The sequence below is a fragment of the Oncorhynchus mykiss genome, chromosome 19 (genome assembly GCF_057628025.1).
Source record: "Oncorhynchus mykiss isolate SJ-2025 chromosome 19, ASM5762802v1, whole genome shotgun sequence".
Lineage (NCBI taxonomy): Eukaryota > Metazoa > Chordata > Actinopteri > Salmoniformes > Salmonidae > Oncorhynchus > Oncorhynchus mykiss.
The window spans coordinates 74,904,343-74,919,941 of NC_143040.1; the positions used below are offsets into that span (position 1 = coordinate 74,904,343).

General features: G+C 47.4%; 1 long non-coding RNA gene across 1 annotated transcript; it reads right to left on the minus strand.

Annotated features, from left to right (window-relative positions):
- Positions 1-399: 399 nt before the first annotated feature.
- LOC149975333 (uncharacterized) lies at positions 400-604 on the minus strand. The gene is made up of 2 exons (XR_016489115.1): positions 514-604; positions 400-463 (listed from the first exon to the last, which is right to left on the minus strand). It is a non-coding gene; the product is annotated as an uncharacterized LOC149975333 (long non-coding RNA).
- Between the last annotated feature and the right edge of the window lie 14,995 nt (positions 605-15,599).

Sequence of the window (15,599 nt, forward strand, 5' to 3'; positions counted from 1 at the left end):
TAACAGAGATATCATGTCTCTCTCTCCTAACAGAGATATCACGTCTCTCTCTCCTAACAGATATATCATGTCTCTCTCTCCTAACAGAGATCTCCATCTCTCTCTCTCCTAACAGAGATATCACGTCTCTCTCTCCTAACAGATATATCATGTCTCTCTCTCCTAACAGAGATCTCCATCTCTCTCTCTCCTAACAGAGATATCACGTCTCTCTCTCCTAACAGAGATATCACGTCTCTCTCTCCTAACAGAGACATCATGTCTCTCTCTCCTAACAGAGACATCATGTCTCTCTCTCCTAACAGAGATGTCATGTCTCTCTCCTAACAGAGATCATGTCTCTCTCTCCTAACAGAGATATCATGTCTCTCTCTCCTAACAGAGATCTCCTGTCTCCTCCAGCCTCCTCTCCTCTGAGAGCCTGTAGCCTCCTCTCCTCTGAGAGCCTGTAGCCTCCAGTCTCCTGTGAGAGCCTGTAGCCTCCTCTCCTGTGAGAGCCTGTAGCCTCCTTACCTGTGAGAGCCTGTAGCCTCCAGTCTCCTAAATTGAAGATGCATTTCCCGTCATTTTCGCTCGCATTACTCTTCTCATTGTTTAGAATTCTTCCGCATTTATGCCAAGGATTATGGGATCTTAGAATCCTCTTGTCCTAACCTGGGCATCTTCAACCTAGTATCTAACAACCTCCAACCCACCTGGCTTCTGAAGGACCTTCTGTGCGGCAATACATTGGTAGTGCTTGGGGAGGGATTTGACCCGTGGATTGTGAAGGCAGTGTAAACTTCCTCTCTTCTCCTCCCATCTTCACAGCAGCAGCAGATCTCCCTCTATACCTCGCTCCGTTAACAGAGATACACAACAACCCTCTAGGAACTGGTCTCAGTTAACAGAGATACACATTAACCCCCTAGGAACTGGTCTCAGTTAATAGAGATACACAACAACCCCCTAGGAACTGGTCTACGTTAACAGAGATACACATCAACCCCCTAGGAACTGGTCTCCGTTAACAGAGATACACATCAACCCCCTAGGAACTGGTCTCAGTTAACAGAGATACACATAAACCCCCTAGGAACTGGTCTACGTTAAGAGATACACAACAACCCCCTAGGAACTGGTCTCCGTTAACAGAGATACACAACAACCCCCTAGGAACTGGTCTCCGTTAACAGAGATACACAACAACCCCCTAGGAACATACATACCCTGGTATCCAACAAAGCCTCAAATTCCTCAGTTTTCTGTTTTATCTCTCCCTTTCTCCTCTCTCTCTTCTCTCCCTTCCTCTCTTTGTAAATTGGCACTGTAGATACTTGAGGAAGTAGTTTGTTAATATGTATAATTTAGCAGCAATGCTGTTTGTTTTTTTAAATAATGACAAAGTATTGTGAATGATATATTTGTTGATTGGTTTTGAAAATCAAACTCCTGAGGCTCTTAAAGTACAGTAATGTAAGGCGGCACATGATGTTCAGCAGAACAAAAAGCTCCACTAGAAAAGTGATTAAACTATGTTGAAACTGAGGATTACTAGCTAAGTGATAATATTGTAATTACAAATGTAAATAAAATAATGACATGAATGTTTTATAATTAAATGGTAAAATTCACCTGTTGTTGTCTATCTTTTACTGTTGTGTTAGAAACTAAAGCTGTGTTTTTAAGTGAGAACAGGTATTGATCTGAAGCCGGGGAAAAAAATAAGGAAATTCACATGAGCACCACCAATGCCTATTCCACCCATGCTCTACCAAGGTTTTACAGCCCCACAATGCCTATTCCACCCATGCTCTACCAAGGTTTTACAGCCCCACAATGCCTATTCCACCCATGCTCTACCAAGGTTTTACAGCCCCACCAATGCCTATTCCACCCATGCTCTACCAAGGTTTTACAGCACCACCAATGCCTATTCCACCCATGCTCTACCAAGGTTTTACAGCACCACCAATGCCTATTCCACCCATGCTCTACCAAGGTTTTACAGCCCCACCAATGCCTACTCCACCCATGCTCTACCAAGGTTTTACAGCCCCACCAATGCCTATTCCACCCATGCTCTACCAAGGTTTTACAGCACCACCAATGCCTATTCCACCCATGCTCTACCAAGGTTTTACAGCCCCACAATGCCTATTCCACCCATGCTCTACCAAGGTTTTTACCAAGGCAAAACATCAGAATAACATGCTTTGTTGGTCAGTAGGTAAACAGCAGGTGGAGACGTGTTGGACAGCTCAGATAAAGCCTGTCTGCATTCCTGGTTTATGTAACCGTTAGTTCACCTGTGGAATATTGACATAAACTCAGGGACCGCTTGTGTTTTAAACGTGGTCCTGTTTAATCATGGCTATGCGGATCAATAGACAGTTCATTACCTCTGTGAAAATAATATGTAGCCTAAAGATGTGTGTTTGTACTAGTGTTTTTTTTGGCGCAATAATGATGGTGACGCAACAATAATACACATTTACAATAGGTCTATATCAACAAATACATACAGCCAAATAATCTACAGTGCATTCAGGAAGTATGCAGATCCATTGACTTTTAACACATTTTGTTTGTTAGGTTACAACCTAATTCTAAAATGGGTTAAATATTAGATTTAAAAACAACATCACAACACCACCTAATAACAAAGCGAAAACAGGTTTTAGAATTTTTTGTACATTTATTTTTTAAAAAATAAACAGATACCTTATTTACATAGGTATTCAGACTCTTTGCTATGAGACTCTAAATTGAGTTCAGGTGCATCTTGTTTCCATTGATCATCCTTGAGATGTTTCTACAACTTGGTTCAGTCCACCACATAGTCCCGACACACATCTAGGGTTGCTACCCAAGCCGGCTGGTCCGGTTGCCAGAGATGCGACCCAGTTGTCTTTCTGTTCTGTATCTATCTAGTCGTTCGTTCTAAATGTTCCATTGCCATACTGGCTGGCAGTTATTATCCCTTGCTAGCTAGCCAACTATGGCTAACTCACAGTCACGTCAAAAAGTGCAGCCTGAATAACAATAGTAGCTGCATTTGTGTTTGTTTAAGCTGTTTTCTAGTGACATTTATTTGGATACATCCATGACAATAAGCTAATGAGGCGTAATTTCACCTGGCATAGGAAATGTGCTCTCTCGTCAGGACACTGTTGTTCAGAGGAGCGAGCCAACAACACAGCTAACACAATCACTTCAAACTGAAGCTGGAAAGACTTCAAACTAGTTTCACTTTGTTTGGTTTACCTGTTTTCTATTGATAGTTCTTTGTATATATACAAATGCTGCTGATTCATGATTTTGACTGGCGGAGAAACGCTGCCTGCCTGTCTGTCTTGTCCCGACTCCCGACACATTCATTACTACAGGACAGCTGGAGATCGAATTTGAATATTGAAACAATGTTACAAATGTCTGAGAGACAGACAGCAAGGTTTATACAAATCTCCACTGTTGAAAACTAATTGTTAGTCTAAAAGAAATGTGAGATAATGTCTAGATGCTTTTTATAGTGGAGACCAAGTTTATACATTCCCTGCCTGGGCTGATGAGATGGTGGATTGCGCAGTCAGATGGAACAGAGTAAATAGGCATTTTAATGTCATAGATTTAGCCGGCGCTAACTTGTGGAATAGACACCGGCTGGAATGCGCTTTTAACCAATCAGCATTCAGGATTAGACCCACCCGTTGTATAATGAGCAGTGACTACTTTTTGATCATGTCTGTGGTTACATTTCATTCACTTTTCAACATGGTAAATCTCAGAGTAAAGTGTTGGTTACTTTTAAAACATATATGGTAGAGACGTGGTTTGGACAATTGTTTTTCTGACAGACTTTTCTATAAATCTTGAATGAATTAATAATTTTATGGGAAAAGTACCCAATTGTCATACTTGAGTAATTATTATTATTATTACCTATTATTGAAATGGCTGGTCTCCGTCTATTTTATGCAAACAAGAATCTTACAAATTCTCATGAACCTCCTCCCCCTCAGTAGCCCCGTCCTCCTCCCCCTCAGTAGCCCCGTCCTCCTCCCCCTCAGTAGCCCCGTCCTCCTCCCCCCTCAGTAGCCCCGTCCTCCTCCCCCCTCAGTAGCCCTGTCCTACTCCCCCCTCAGTAGCCCCGTCCTCCTCCCCTTCAGTAGCCCCGTCCTCCTCCCCCTCAGTAGCCCCGTCTCCCCCTCAGTAGCCCCGTCCTACTCCCCCTCAGTAGCCCCGTCCTACTCCCCCTCAGTAGCCCCGTCCTCCTCCCCCTCAGTAGCCCCGTCCTCCTCCCCCTCAGTAGCCCCGTCCTCCTCCCCCTCAGTAGCCCCGTCCTCCTCCCCCCTCAGTAGCCCCGTCCTCCTCCCCCCTCAGTAGCCCCGTCCTACTCCCCCCTCAGTAGCCCCGTCCTCCTCCCCTTCAGTAGCCCCGTCCTCCTCCCCCTCAGTAGCCCCGTCTCCCCCTCAGTAGCCCCGTCCTACTCCCCCTCAGTAGCCCCGTCCTACTCCCCCTCAGTAGCCCCGTCCTACTCCCCCTCAGTAGCCCCGTCCTCCTCCCCCCTCAGTAGCCCCGTCCTCCTCCCCCCTCAGTAGCCCCGTCCTACTCCCCCTCAGTAGCCCCGTCCTCCTCCCCCTCAGTAGCCACGTCCTCCTCCCCCTCAGTAGCCCCGTCTCCCCCTCAGTAGCCCCGTCCTACTCCCCCTCAGTAGCCCCGTCCTCCTCCCCCCTCAGTAGCCCCGTCCTCCTCCCCCCTCAGTAGCCCCGTCCTACTCCCCCCTCAGTAGCCCCGTCCCCCTCAGTAGCCCCGTCCTACTCCCCCCTCAGTAGCCCCGTCCTACTCCCCCCTCAGTAGCCCCGTCCTACTCCCCCCTCAGTAGCCCCGTCCTACTCCCCCCTCAGTAGCCCCGTCCTACTCCCCCTCAGTAGCCCCGTCCTACTCCCCCTCAGTAGCCCCGTCCTCCTCCCCCCTCAGTAGCCCCGTCCTACTCCCCCTCAGTAGCCCCGTCCTCCTCCCCATCTCAGTAGCCCCGTCCTCCTCCCCCCTCAGTAGCCCCGTCCTCCTCCCCCCTCAGTAGCCCCGTCCTCCTCCCCCCTCAGTAGCCCCGTCCTTCTCCCCCCTCAGTAGCCCCGTCCTTCTCCCCCCTCAGTAGCCCCGTCCTTCTCCCCCCTCAGTAGCCCCGTCCTTCTCCCCCCTCAGTAGCCCCGTCCTTCTCCCCCCTCAGTAGCCCCGTCCTCCTCCCCCCTCAGTAGCCCTTTCCTCCTCCCCCCTCAGTAGCCCTGTCTTCCTCCCCCCTCAGTAGCCCCGTCCTCCTCCCCTTCAGTACCCTCCCCCTCCTCCCCCCTCAGTACCCCCGTCCTCCTCCCCCCTTAGTAGCCCCATCCTCCTCCCCCTCAGTACCCTCGTCCTCCTCCCCCTCAGTACCCTTGTCCTCCTCCCCCCTCAGTACCCTCGTCCTCCTCCCCCTCAGTACCCTCGTCCTCCTCCCCCCTCAGTAGCCCCGTCCTACTCCCACCTCAGTAGCCCCGTCCTACTGCCACCTCAGTAGCCCTATCCTACTCCCACCTCAGTAGCCCCGTCTCCCACCTCAGTAGCCCCGTCCTCCTCCCCCTCAGTAGCCCCGTCTCCCACCTCAGTAGCCCCATCCTACTCCCCCTCAGTAGCCTTGTCTCCCCCTCAGTAGCCCCGTCCTCCTCCCCCCTCAGTAGCCCCGTCCTCCCCTCAGTAGCCCCGTCCTCCTCCCCCCTCAGTAGCCCCGTCCTCCTCCCCCTCAGTAGCCCCGTCCTCCTCCCCCTCAGTAGCCCCATCCTACTCCCCCTCAGTAGCCCCGTCCTCCCCTCAGTAGCCCCGTCCTCCTCCCCCCTCAGTAGCCCCGTCCTACTTCCCCTCAGTAGCCCCGTCCTCCTCCCCCCTCAGTAGCCCCGTCCTCCTCCCCCTCAGTAGCCCCGTCCTCCTCCCCCTCAGTAGCCCCGTCCTCCTCCCCCCTCTGTAGCCCCATCCTCTCCCACCTCAGTAGCCCCGTCCTCTCCCCCTTCAGTACCCCCGTCCTCTCCCCCTTCAGTAGCCCCGTCCTCCTCCCTCCACACTGACTCGGTACCAGTACCCCCTGTATATATAGCCTTTCTGAGATTTCTGGCTCTCACAGACCTGTAACTTCTTCTTTAAGAGGCTCCTCTGTCCTCCACTAGTTACCTGTTTGAACTTGTTATCAGTATAAAAGACACCTGTCCACAACCTCAAACAGTCACACTCCAAACTCCACTATGGCCAAGACCAAAGAGCTGTCAAATGACACCAGAAACAAAATTGTAGACCTGCACCAGTCTGGGAAGACTGAATCTGCAATAGGTAAGCAGCTTGGTTTGAAGAAATCAACTGTGGGAGCAATTATTAGGAAATGGAAGACATACACGACCACTGATAATCTCCCTCGATCTGGGGCTCCACGCAAGATCTCACCCCGTGGGGTCAAAATGATCACAAGAACGGTGAGCAGAAATCCCAGAACCACACCGGGGGACCTAGTGAATGACCTGCAGAGAGCTGGGACCAAAGTAACAAAGCCTACCATCAATAACACACTACGCCGCCAGGGACTCAAATCCTGCAGTGCCAGACGTTGTCCCCTGCTTAAGCCAGTACATGTCCAGGCCCGTCTGAAGTTTGCTAGAGAGCATTTGGATGATCCAGAAGAAGATTGGGAGAATGTCATATGGTCAGATGAAACCAAAATATAACTTTTTGGTAAAAACTCAACTTGTCGTGTTTGGAGGACAAAGAATGCTGTGTTCCATCCAAAGAACACCATACCTACTGTGAAGCATGGGGGTGGAAACATCATGCTTTGGGGCTGTTTTTCTGCAAAGGGACCAGAACGACTGATCCGTGTAAAGGAAAGAATGAATGGGGCCATGTATCTCAAGATTTTGAGTGAAAACCTCCTTCCATCAGCAAGGGCATTGAAGATGAAATGTGGCTGGGTCTTTCAGCATGACAATGATCCCAAACAAACCGCCTGGGCAACGAAGGAGTGGCTTCGTAAGAAGCATTTCAATGTCCTGGAGTGGCCTAGCCAGTTTCCAGATCTCAATCCCATAGAAAATCTTTGGAGTCTTTGAAAGTCCCTGTTGCCCAGCAACAGCCCCAAAACACCACTGCTCTAGAGGAGATCTGCATGGAGGAATGGGCCAAAATACCAGCAACAGTGTGTGAAAACCTTGTGAAGACTTACAGAAAACGTTTGATCTCTGTCATTGCCAACAAAGGGTATATAACAAAGTATTGAGATAAACTTTTGTTATTGACCAGATACTTATTTTCCACCATAATTTGCAAATACATTAATTAAAAATCCTATAATGTGATTTTCTGGATTTTTTTTCTCACTTTGTCTGTCATAGTTGAAGTGTACCTATGATGAAAATTACAGGCCTCTGTCATCTTTTTAAGTGGGAGAACTTGCACAATTGGTGGCTGACTAAATACTTTTTTGCCCCACTGTATAGCCTCCACACTGACTCGGTACCGGTACCCCCTGTATATATAGCCTCTACACTGACTCAGTACCGGTACCCCCTGTATATATAGCCTCCACACTGACTCAGTACCGGTACCCCCTGTATATATAGCCTCCACACTGACTCAGTACCGGTACTCCCTGTATATATAGCCTCCACACTGACTCAGTACCGGTACTCCCTGTATATATAGCCTCCACACTGACTCGGTACCGGTACTCCCTGTAAATATAGCCTCCACACTGACTCAGTACCGGTACTCCCTGTATATATAGCCTCCACACTGACTCGGTACCGGTACCCCCTGTATATATAGCCTCCACACTGACTCAGTACCGGTACTCCCTGTAAATATAGCCTCCACACTGACTCGGTACCGGTACTCCCTGTAAATATAGCCTCCACACTGACTCAGTACCGGTACTCCCTGTATATATAGCCTCCACACTGACTCGGTACCCCCTGTATATATAGCCTCCACACTGACTCAGTACCGGTACTCCCTGTATATATAGCCTCCACACTGACTCAGTACCGGTACCCCCTGTATATATAGCCTCCACACTGACTCAGTACCGGTACCCCCTGTATATATAGCCTCCACACTGACTCGGTACCGGTACCCCCTGTATATATAGCCTCCACACTGACTCAGTACCGGTACTCCCTGTATATATAGCCTCCACACTGACTCAGTACCGGTACCCCCTGTATATATAGCCTCCACACTGACTCAGTACCGGTACCCCCTGTATATATAGCCTCCACACTGACTCAGTACCGGTACTCCCTGTAAATATAGCCTCCACACTGACTCGGTACCGGTACCCCCTGTATATATAGCCTCCACACTGACTCAGTACCGGTACTCCCTGTAAATATAGCCTCCACACTGACTCGGTACCGGTACTCCCTGTATATATAGCCTCCACACTGACTCAGTACCGGTACCCCCTGTATATATAGCCTCCACACTGACTCGGTACCGGTACCCCCTGTATATATAGCCTCCACACTGACTCAGTACCGGTACTCCCTGTATATATAGCCTCCACACTGACTCGGTACCGGTACTCCCTGTAAATATAGCCTCCACACTGACTCGGTACCGGTACTCCCTGTATATATAGCCTCCACACTGACTCAGTACCGGTACCCCCTGTATATATAGCCTCCACACTGACTCTGTACCGGTACCCCCTGTATATATAGCCTCCACACTGACTCAGTACCGGTACTCCCTGTATATATAGCCTCCACACTGACTCTGTACCGGTACCCCCTGTATATATAGCCTCCACACTGACTCAGTACCGGTACTCCCTGTATATATAGCCTCCACACTGACTCAGTACCGGTACCCCCTGTATATATAGCCTCCACACTGACTCAGTACCGGTACCCCCTGTATATATAGCCTCCACACTGACTCAGTACCGGTACTCCCTGTAAATATAGCCTCCACACTGACTCGGTACCGGTACCCCCTGTATATATAGCCTCCACACTGACTCAGTACCGGTACTCCCTGTAAATATAGCCTCCACACTGACTCGGTACCGGTACTCCCTGTATATATAGCCTCCACACTGACTCAGTACCGGTACCCCCTGTATATATAGCCTCCACACTGACTCGGTACCGGTACCCCCTGTATATATAGCCTCCACACTGACTCAGTACCGGTACTCCCTGTATATATAGCCTCCACACTGACTCAGTACCGGTACTCCCTGTATATTTAGCCTCCACACTGACTCAGTACCGGTACTCCCTGTAAATATAGCCTCCACACTGACTCGGTACCGGTACCCCCTGTATATATAGCCTCCACACTAACTCAGTACCGGTACTCCCTGTATATATAGCCTCCACACTGACTCAGTACCGGTACCCCCTGTATATATAGCATCCACACTGACTCAGTACCGGTACTCCCTGTATATATAGCCTCCACACTGACTCAGTACCGGTACTCCCTGTAAATATAGCCTTGTTATTGTTGTTTTATTGTGTTACTATAAATGTTTCTTTCTTTTTTTTAAAACTCTGCATTGTTGGTTAAGGGCTTGTAGAGTAAGCATGTCACGGTAAGGACTACACCTGTTGTATTCAGCATGTCACGGTAAGGACTACACCTGTTGTATTCAGCATGTCACGGTAAGGACTACACCTGTTGTATTCAGCATGTCACGGTAAGGTCTACACTTGTTGTATTCAGCATGTCACGGTAAGGACTACACCTGTTGTATTCAGCGCATGTGACAAATGACATTTTATTTGATGATTTGACAAAGAGACATCGTCATCATGAAGCTGACAACCTAACTCCACCTGGGAGAAGCCGGCGTTCCAGAGAACAGGAACATAGTTGTCCAACTAACTTTGATAAACAGCAAGACACATCTCTTGATTTCCAGGTTGACTAAGAAAACTACATTTGTAGATTAGTTGTTGAGCCAATTTTAAGTCTATGGCCGAGATTCAATCTGGGTCGCGGAACATCTGTGCTTTATTCACTTAAAAAAATGTTTTTTTTAATAGTTAACTTATTGATCCAGCTTTCTGTAACAGTACACGCCACTCTACAGTGTTATCTGGCATGTTTATTGGCAGGGACTGAGAGTGACACATGAGAGCCTCCAATCAGAGAGACAGGAACCAATAGCCCCCAGAGAGAGAGGAACAGGAAGCATGTTAGTCAGTCATCTCTGTCTCGGTGCATAAGAACATCAGAACATCTCCTGACAGGTTCACTGCCTTCATAACAAACCAATCAGAACAGACCAGGGCAACATAATTGTGCGGGGTTCAACTAGTGATGGGAGACAGAGGCTTCCAGGACAGGGCATTACGGATTTAACTGTTTTAGTCTGTACTTGACTAGGGTTGCAAAATTCAGGTATTTTCTCACAAAATTCCCAGGTTTTCCAAAAATTGCATGTGGAAGATAATTGGAATCAGAATAAGGAATAAGCCAGGAATCCAAAAATCCTCCAACCAGGATTTCTGGAAAACCTGGGAATTTGGGGAAAGTTTCCTAAATTTTTGCAACCCTCTCTGTACCTGAGCCCAGGACCTGTGCTATGAGAAAGGTTCAGGTTGGGTCACAGATCATCCGTTCATCAAACCCGTCTCTCATCACTAGAGTCAGCATAACATGATAACATCCGTTCATCAAACCCCTGTCTCTCATCACTAGAGTCAGCATAACATGATAACATCCGTTCATCAAACCCGTCTCTCATCACTAGAGTCAACATAACATGATAACATCCGTTCATCAAACCCCTGTCTCTCATCACTAGAGTCAGCATAACATGATAACATCCGTTCATCAAACCCGTCTCTCATCACTAGAGTCAGCATAACATGATAACATCCGTTCATCAAACCCCTGTCTCTCATCACTAGAGTCAATATTTAAAATGATATCATGGCTTTTTAAAGAAATCCTGTTCTGTCCCATGTGGGGCGGTAGGGTAGCCTAGCATTCAAACCCCTGAGCTGACAAGGTACAAATCTGTCGTTCCTCCCCTGAACAGGCAGTTAACAAACTGTTCCTAGTCCGTCATTGAAAATAAGAATTTGTTCTTAACTGACTTGCCTAGTTAAATGTGGGTAGTAGTTCCCTGTGAAAGGTACACTATACAGTGCATTCGGAAAGTTTTCAGACCCCTTGACTTTTTCCACATTTTGTTACGTAACAGCCCTATACTAAATGAATGTAATAATTTTTTTCCCCTTATCAATCTACACACAATACCCCATAATGACGAAGCAAAAGCAGGTTTTAAGACATTTTTGCAAATGTATAAAAAAAAACCATAAGTATTCAGACCCTTTACCCAGTACTTTGTTGAAGCACCTTTGGCAGCGATTACAGACTTCTTGGGTATGACGCTACAAGCTTGGCACACCTGTGTTTCTCCCATTCTTATCTGTAGATCCTCTAAAGCTCTGTCAGGTTGGATGTGGAGCGTAACTGTACAGCTATGTTCAGGTTTCTCCAGAGATGTTCAATCGGGTTCAAGTCTGGGCTCTGGTTGGGCCATTCAAGGTCATTCAGATTTGTCCCGAAGCCACTCCCGTTGTCTTGGCTGTGTGCTTAGAGTCGTTGTCCTGTCTGGGGTTCTGAGCATTCTCAAGCAGGTTTCCATCAAGGATCTCTCTGTACTTTGACCCGTTCATCTTTCCCTCGATCCTGACTAGTCTCCCAGTCCCCGTCGCTGAAAAACATCCCCACAGCATGATGCTGCCACCAACATGCTTCACCGTGGGATGGTGCCAGGATTCGTCCAGATGTGAAGCTTGGCATTCAGGCTAAAGAGTTCAATCTTGGTTTCATCAGACCAGAGAATCTTGTTTCTCATGGTCTGAGAGTCTTTAGGTGCCTTTTGACAAACTCCAAGCGGGCTGTCATGTGCCTTTTACTGAGGAGTGGCTTCCGTCTGTCCACTCTACAATAAAGGCCTGATTGGTGGAGTGCTGAAGAGATGGTTGTCCTTCTGGAAGCTTCTCCCATCTCCACTGAGGAACTCTGGAGCTCTGTCAGAGTGACCATCAGGTTCTTGGTCACCTCCCGGACCAAGGCCCTTGTCCCCTGATTGCTCCGTTTGGCTCTAGGAAGAGTCTTGGTGGTTCCAAACTTCTTGCATTTAAGAATGATGAAGGCCACTGTGTTCTTGAGGACCTTCAATGCTGCAGACATGTTTTAGTACCCTTTCCCATATCTGTGCCTCGAAACAATCCTGTCTCCGAGCTTTATGGACAATTCCTTTGACCTTAAGGCTTGGTTTTTGCTCTGACGTGCACTGTCAACTGTGGGACCTTATATAGACAGGTGTGTGCCTTTCCAAATCATGTCCAATCAATTGAATTTATCACAGGTGGACTCCAACCAAGTTGTAGAAACATCTCAAGAATGATCAACGGAAACAGGATGCACCTGTTTTGAGTTCAATTTAGTTCTGTTGAGTTCAATTTAGAATCTCATAGCAAAAGGTCTGAATAATTATGTAAATAAGGTATTTCTGTTTTTAATTATTTGTATACATTTGCAAACATTTCTAAAAACCTGTTTTCGCTTTGTAATTATGGGTTACTACGTATGTGTGGATTGATGAGGAATAATTATTATCCATTTTAGAATAAGGCTGTAAGAAATTGTGGAAAAAGTATGTTTGCATTTCAAATTGTTTAATTGTCCAGATGAGAATATTATTTGGAAAGTAATTAAAGTTGTTTAAAGTCTGAATACTTTCCGAATGCACTGTATACACAAAAATGTGGCACCTTCATAGGATGCCACCTTTCCATCAAGTCAGTTCGTCAAATTTCCACCCTTCTCGAGCTGCCCCAGTCAAATGTCAGTGCTGTTATTGTGAAGGGGAAACGTCAACAACGGCTCAGCCGTTAAGTGGTAGGCCACACAAGCTCACATAATGGGACCGCCGAGTGCTGAAGCGCTTAAAAATCGTCTGTCCTCGGTTGCAACACTCACTACCGAGTTCCAAACTGCCTCTGGATGCAACAGCACAAGAACTGTTCGCCGGGAGCTTCATGAAATGGGTTTCCATGGCCGTGCAGCGGCACACAAGCCTAAGATCAGGCCTGCGAGTCAGGTCTAATCGCCCAACATCAGTCCCCGACCTCACTAATGCTCTTGTGGCTGAATGGAAGCAAGTCCCTGCAGCAATGTTCCAACATCTAGTGGAAAGCCTTCCCAGAAGAGTGGAGGCTGTTATAGCAGCAATGTTCCAACATCTAGTGGAAAGCCTGCCCAGAAGAGTGGAGGCTGTTATAGCAGCAATGTTCCAACATCTAGTGGAAAGCCTTCCCAGAAGAGTGGAGGCTTTTATAGCAGCAATGTTACAACATCTAATGGAAAGACTTCCCAGAAGAGTGGAGGCTGTTATAGCAGCAATGTTCCAACATCTAGTGGAAAGCCTTCCCAGAAGAGTGGAGGCTGTTATAGCAGCAATGTTCCAACATCTAGTGGAAAGCCTTCCCAGAAGAGTGGAGGCTGTTATATCAGCAATGTTCCAACATCTAGTGGAAAGCCTTCCCAGAAGAGTGGAGGCTGTTATAGCAGCAATGTTCCAACATCTAGTGGAAAGCCTTCCCAGAAGAGTGGAGGCTGTTATATCAGCAATGTTCCAACATCTAGTGGAAAGCATTCCCAGAAGAGTGGAGGCTGTTATATCAGCAATGTTCCAACATCTAGTGGAAAGCCTTCCCAGAAGAGTGGAGGCTGTTATATCAGCAATGTTCCAACATCTAGTGGAAAGCCTTCCCAGAAGAGTGGAGGCTGTTATATCAGCAATGTTCCAACATCTAGTGGAAAGCCTTCCCAGAAGAGTGGAGGCTGTTATATCAGCAATGTTCCAACATCTAGTGGAAAGCCTTCCCAGAAGAGTGGAGGCTGTTAAAGCAGCGAAGAGGGGACCACCTCCATATTAAAGCCCATGATTATGTAATGAGATGTTCGACAACCAGGTGTCCACATACTTTTGGTCATGTAGTGTCTGTTCTGTTTGTCCCATATGGCGAGTAGTTCCCTGTGAAAGGTAGGCTGATATGGAACATGTTTACTCTTAGGACGTGTCCCAATTAACTCTCTTCCCTCCTGAAGTGTGCAATTGTACACTTCCCTTCGTGGATTTTAAAGGAAAGGGACATATATATGGAAACTCCCTCTCAAGCCCAAGACCAACCCGATGCTGTGTGGAGTAGTGAACGAGTGCACACTTCTGGAGGTACAAGAGATCATTGAGATGCAGCCCTCTGACTGTAGAAAGATATGCTGACACATGGAACATAGTGAGAACCATGCCATCTGTCTTGCCCCAGGATCTCCACAATGGTGTGGTGAAGTCCAATTACATTAAAATAAATGTACTTCTCTCTTAACATCTTAAACATTTAATTTGAATATCTACATTATTGGGGAATCCCTCCCAGGTACAAGTCCAACCAGAGTTCCAAATGGCCCCCTATTCTCTATGTAGTGCACTACTTTAGATCAGAGCCCTATTAGAGCCCTATGGGTCCTGGTCACAGTGCCCTATTAGAGCCCTATGGGTCCTGGTCAAAGAGCCCTATTAGAGCCCTATGGGTCCTGGTCAAAGAGCCCTATTAGAGCCCTATGGGTCCTGGTCACAGTGCCCTGTTAGAGCCCTATGGGTCCTGGTCAACGAGCCCTATTAGAGCCCTATGGGTCCTTGTCACAGTGCCCTGTTAGAGCCCTATGGGTCCTGGTCAAAGAGCCCTATTAGAGCCCTATGTGTCCTGGTCACAGTGCCCTGTTAGAGCCCTATGGGTCCTGGTCAAAGAGCCCTATTAGAGCCCTATGTGTCCTGGTCAAAGAGCCCTATTAGAGCCCTATGTGTCCTGGTCACAGTGCCCTGTTAGAGCCCTATGGGTCCTGGTCAAAGAGCCCTATTAGAGCCCTATGGGTCCTGGTCAAAGTGCCCTATTAGAGCCCTATGGGTCCTGGTCACAGTGCCCTGTTAGAGCCCTATGGGTCCTGGTCAAAGTGCCCTATTAGAGCCCTATGGGTCCTGGTCACAGTGCCCTGTTAGAGCCCTATGGGTCCTGGTCAAAGTGCCCTATTAGAGCCCTATAGGTGATGGTATAGGGAATAGGGTGCCATTTGGTCGTTAACCTTCTTCCTCCACTCGCCCTGTAAACGATGTCATGACAACAAAATGTTCTTCAGCAGATGTTTGTAACTTAAACATTACTAAACATTACCACACAATACCAAACAGTTTAGTAAAAGATTAACAGCATGGTTTAACCATTCTCATCCTATGTAGTTGTGCTCAGAGTGTCTGGTAACAAAGTGAACTATGACATAATTTAGTGTTGCTGGTAACATAGTGAACTATGACATAATTTAGTGTTGCTGGTAATAAAGTGAACTATGACATAATTTAGTGTTGCTGGTAACAAAGTGAACTATGACGTAACTTAAGTAAAAGGGTAAGTTGCTTGAAGACGGAATTTAGTGTACTACTTTTGATGAGAGTCCTATGGGCCCTAGTCAAAAGTAGTGCACTACATAGGGAACAGGGTGACATTTGGGACGCAAGC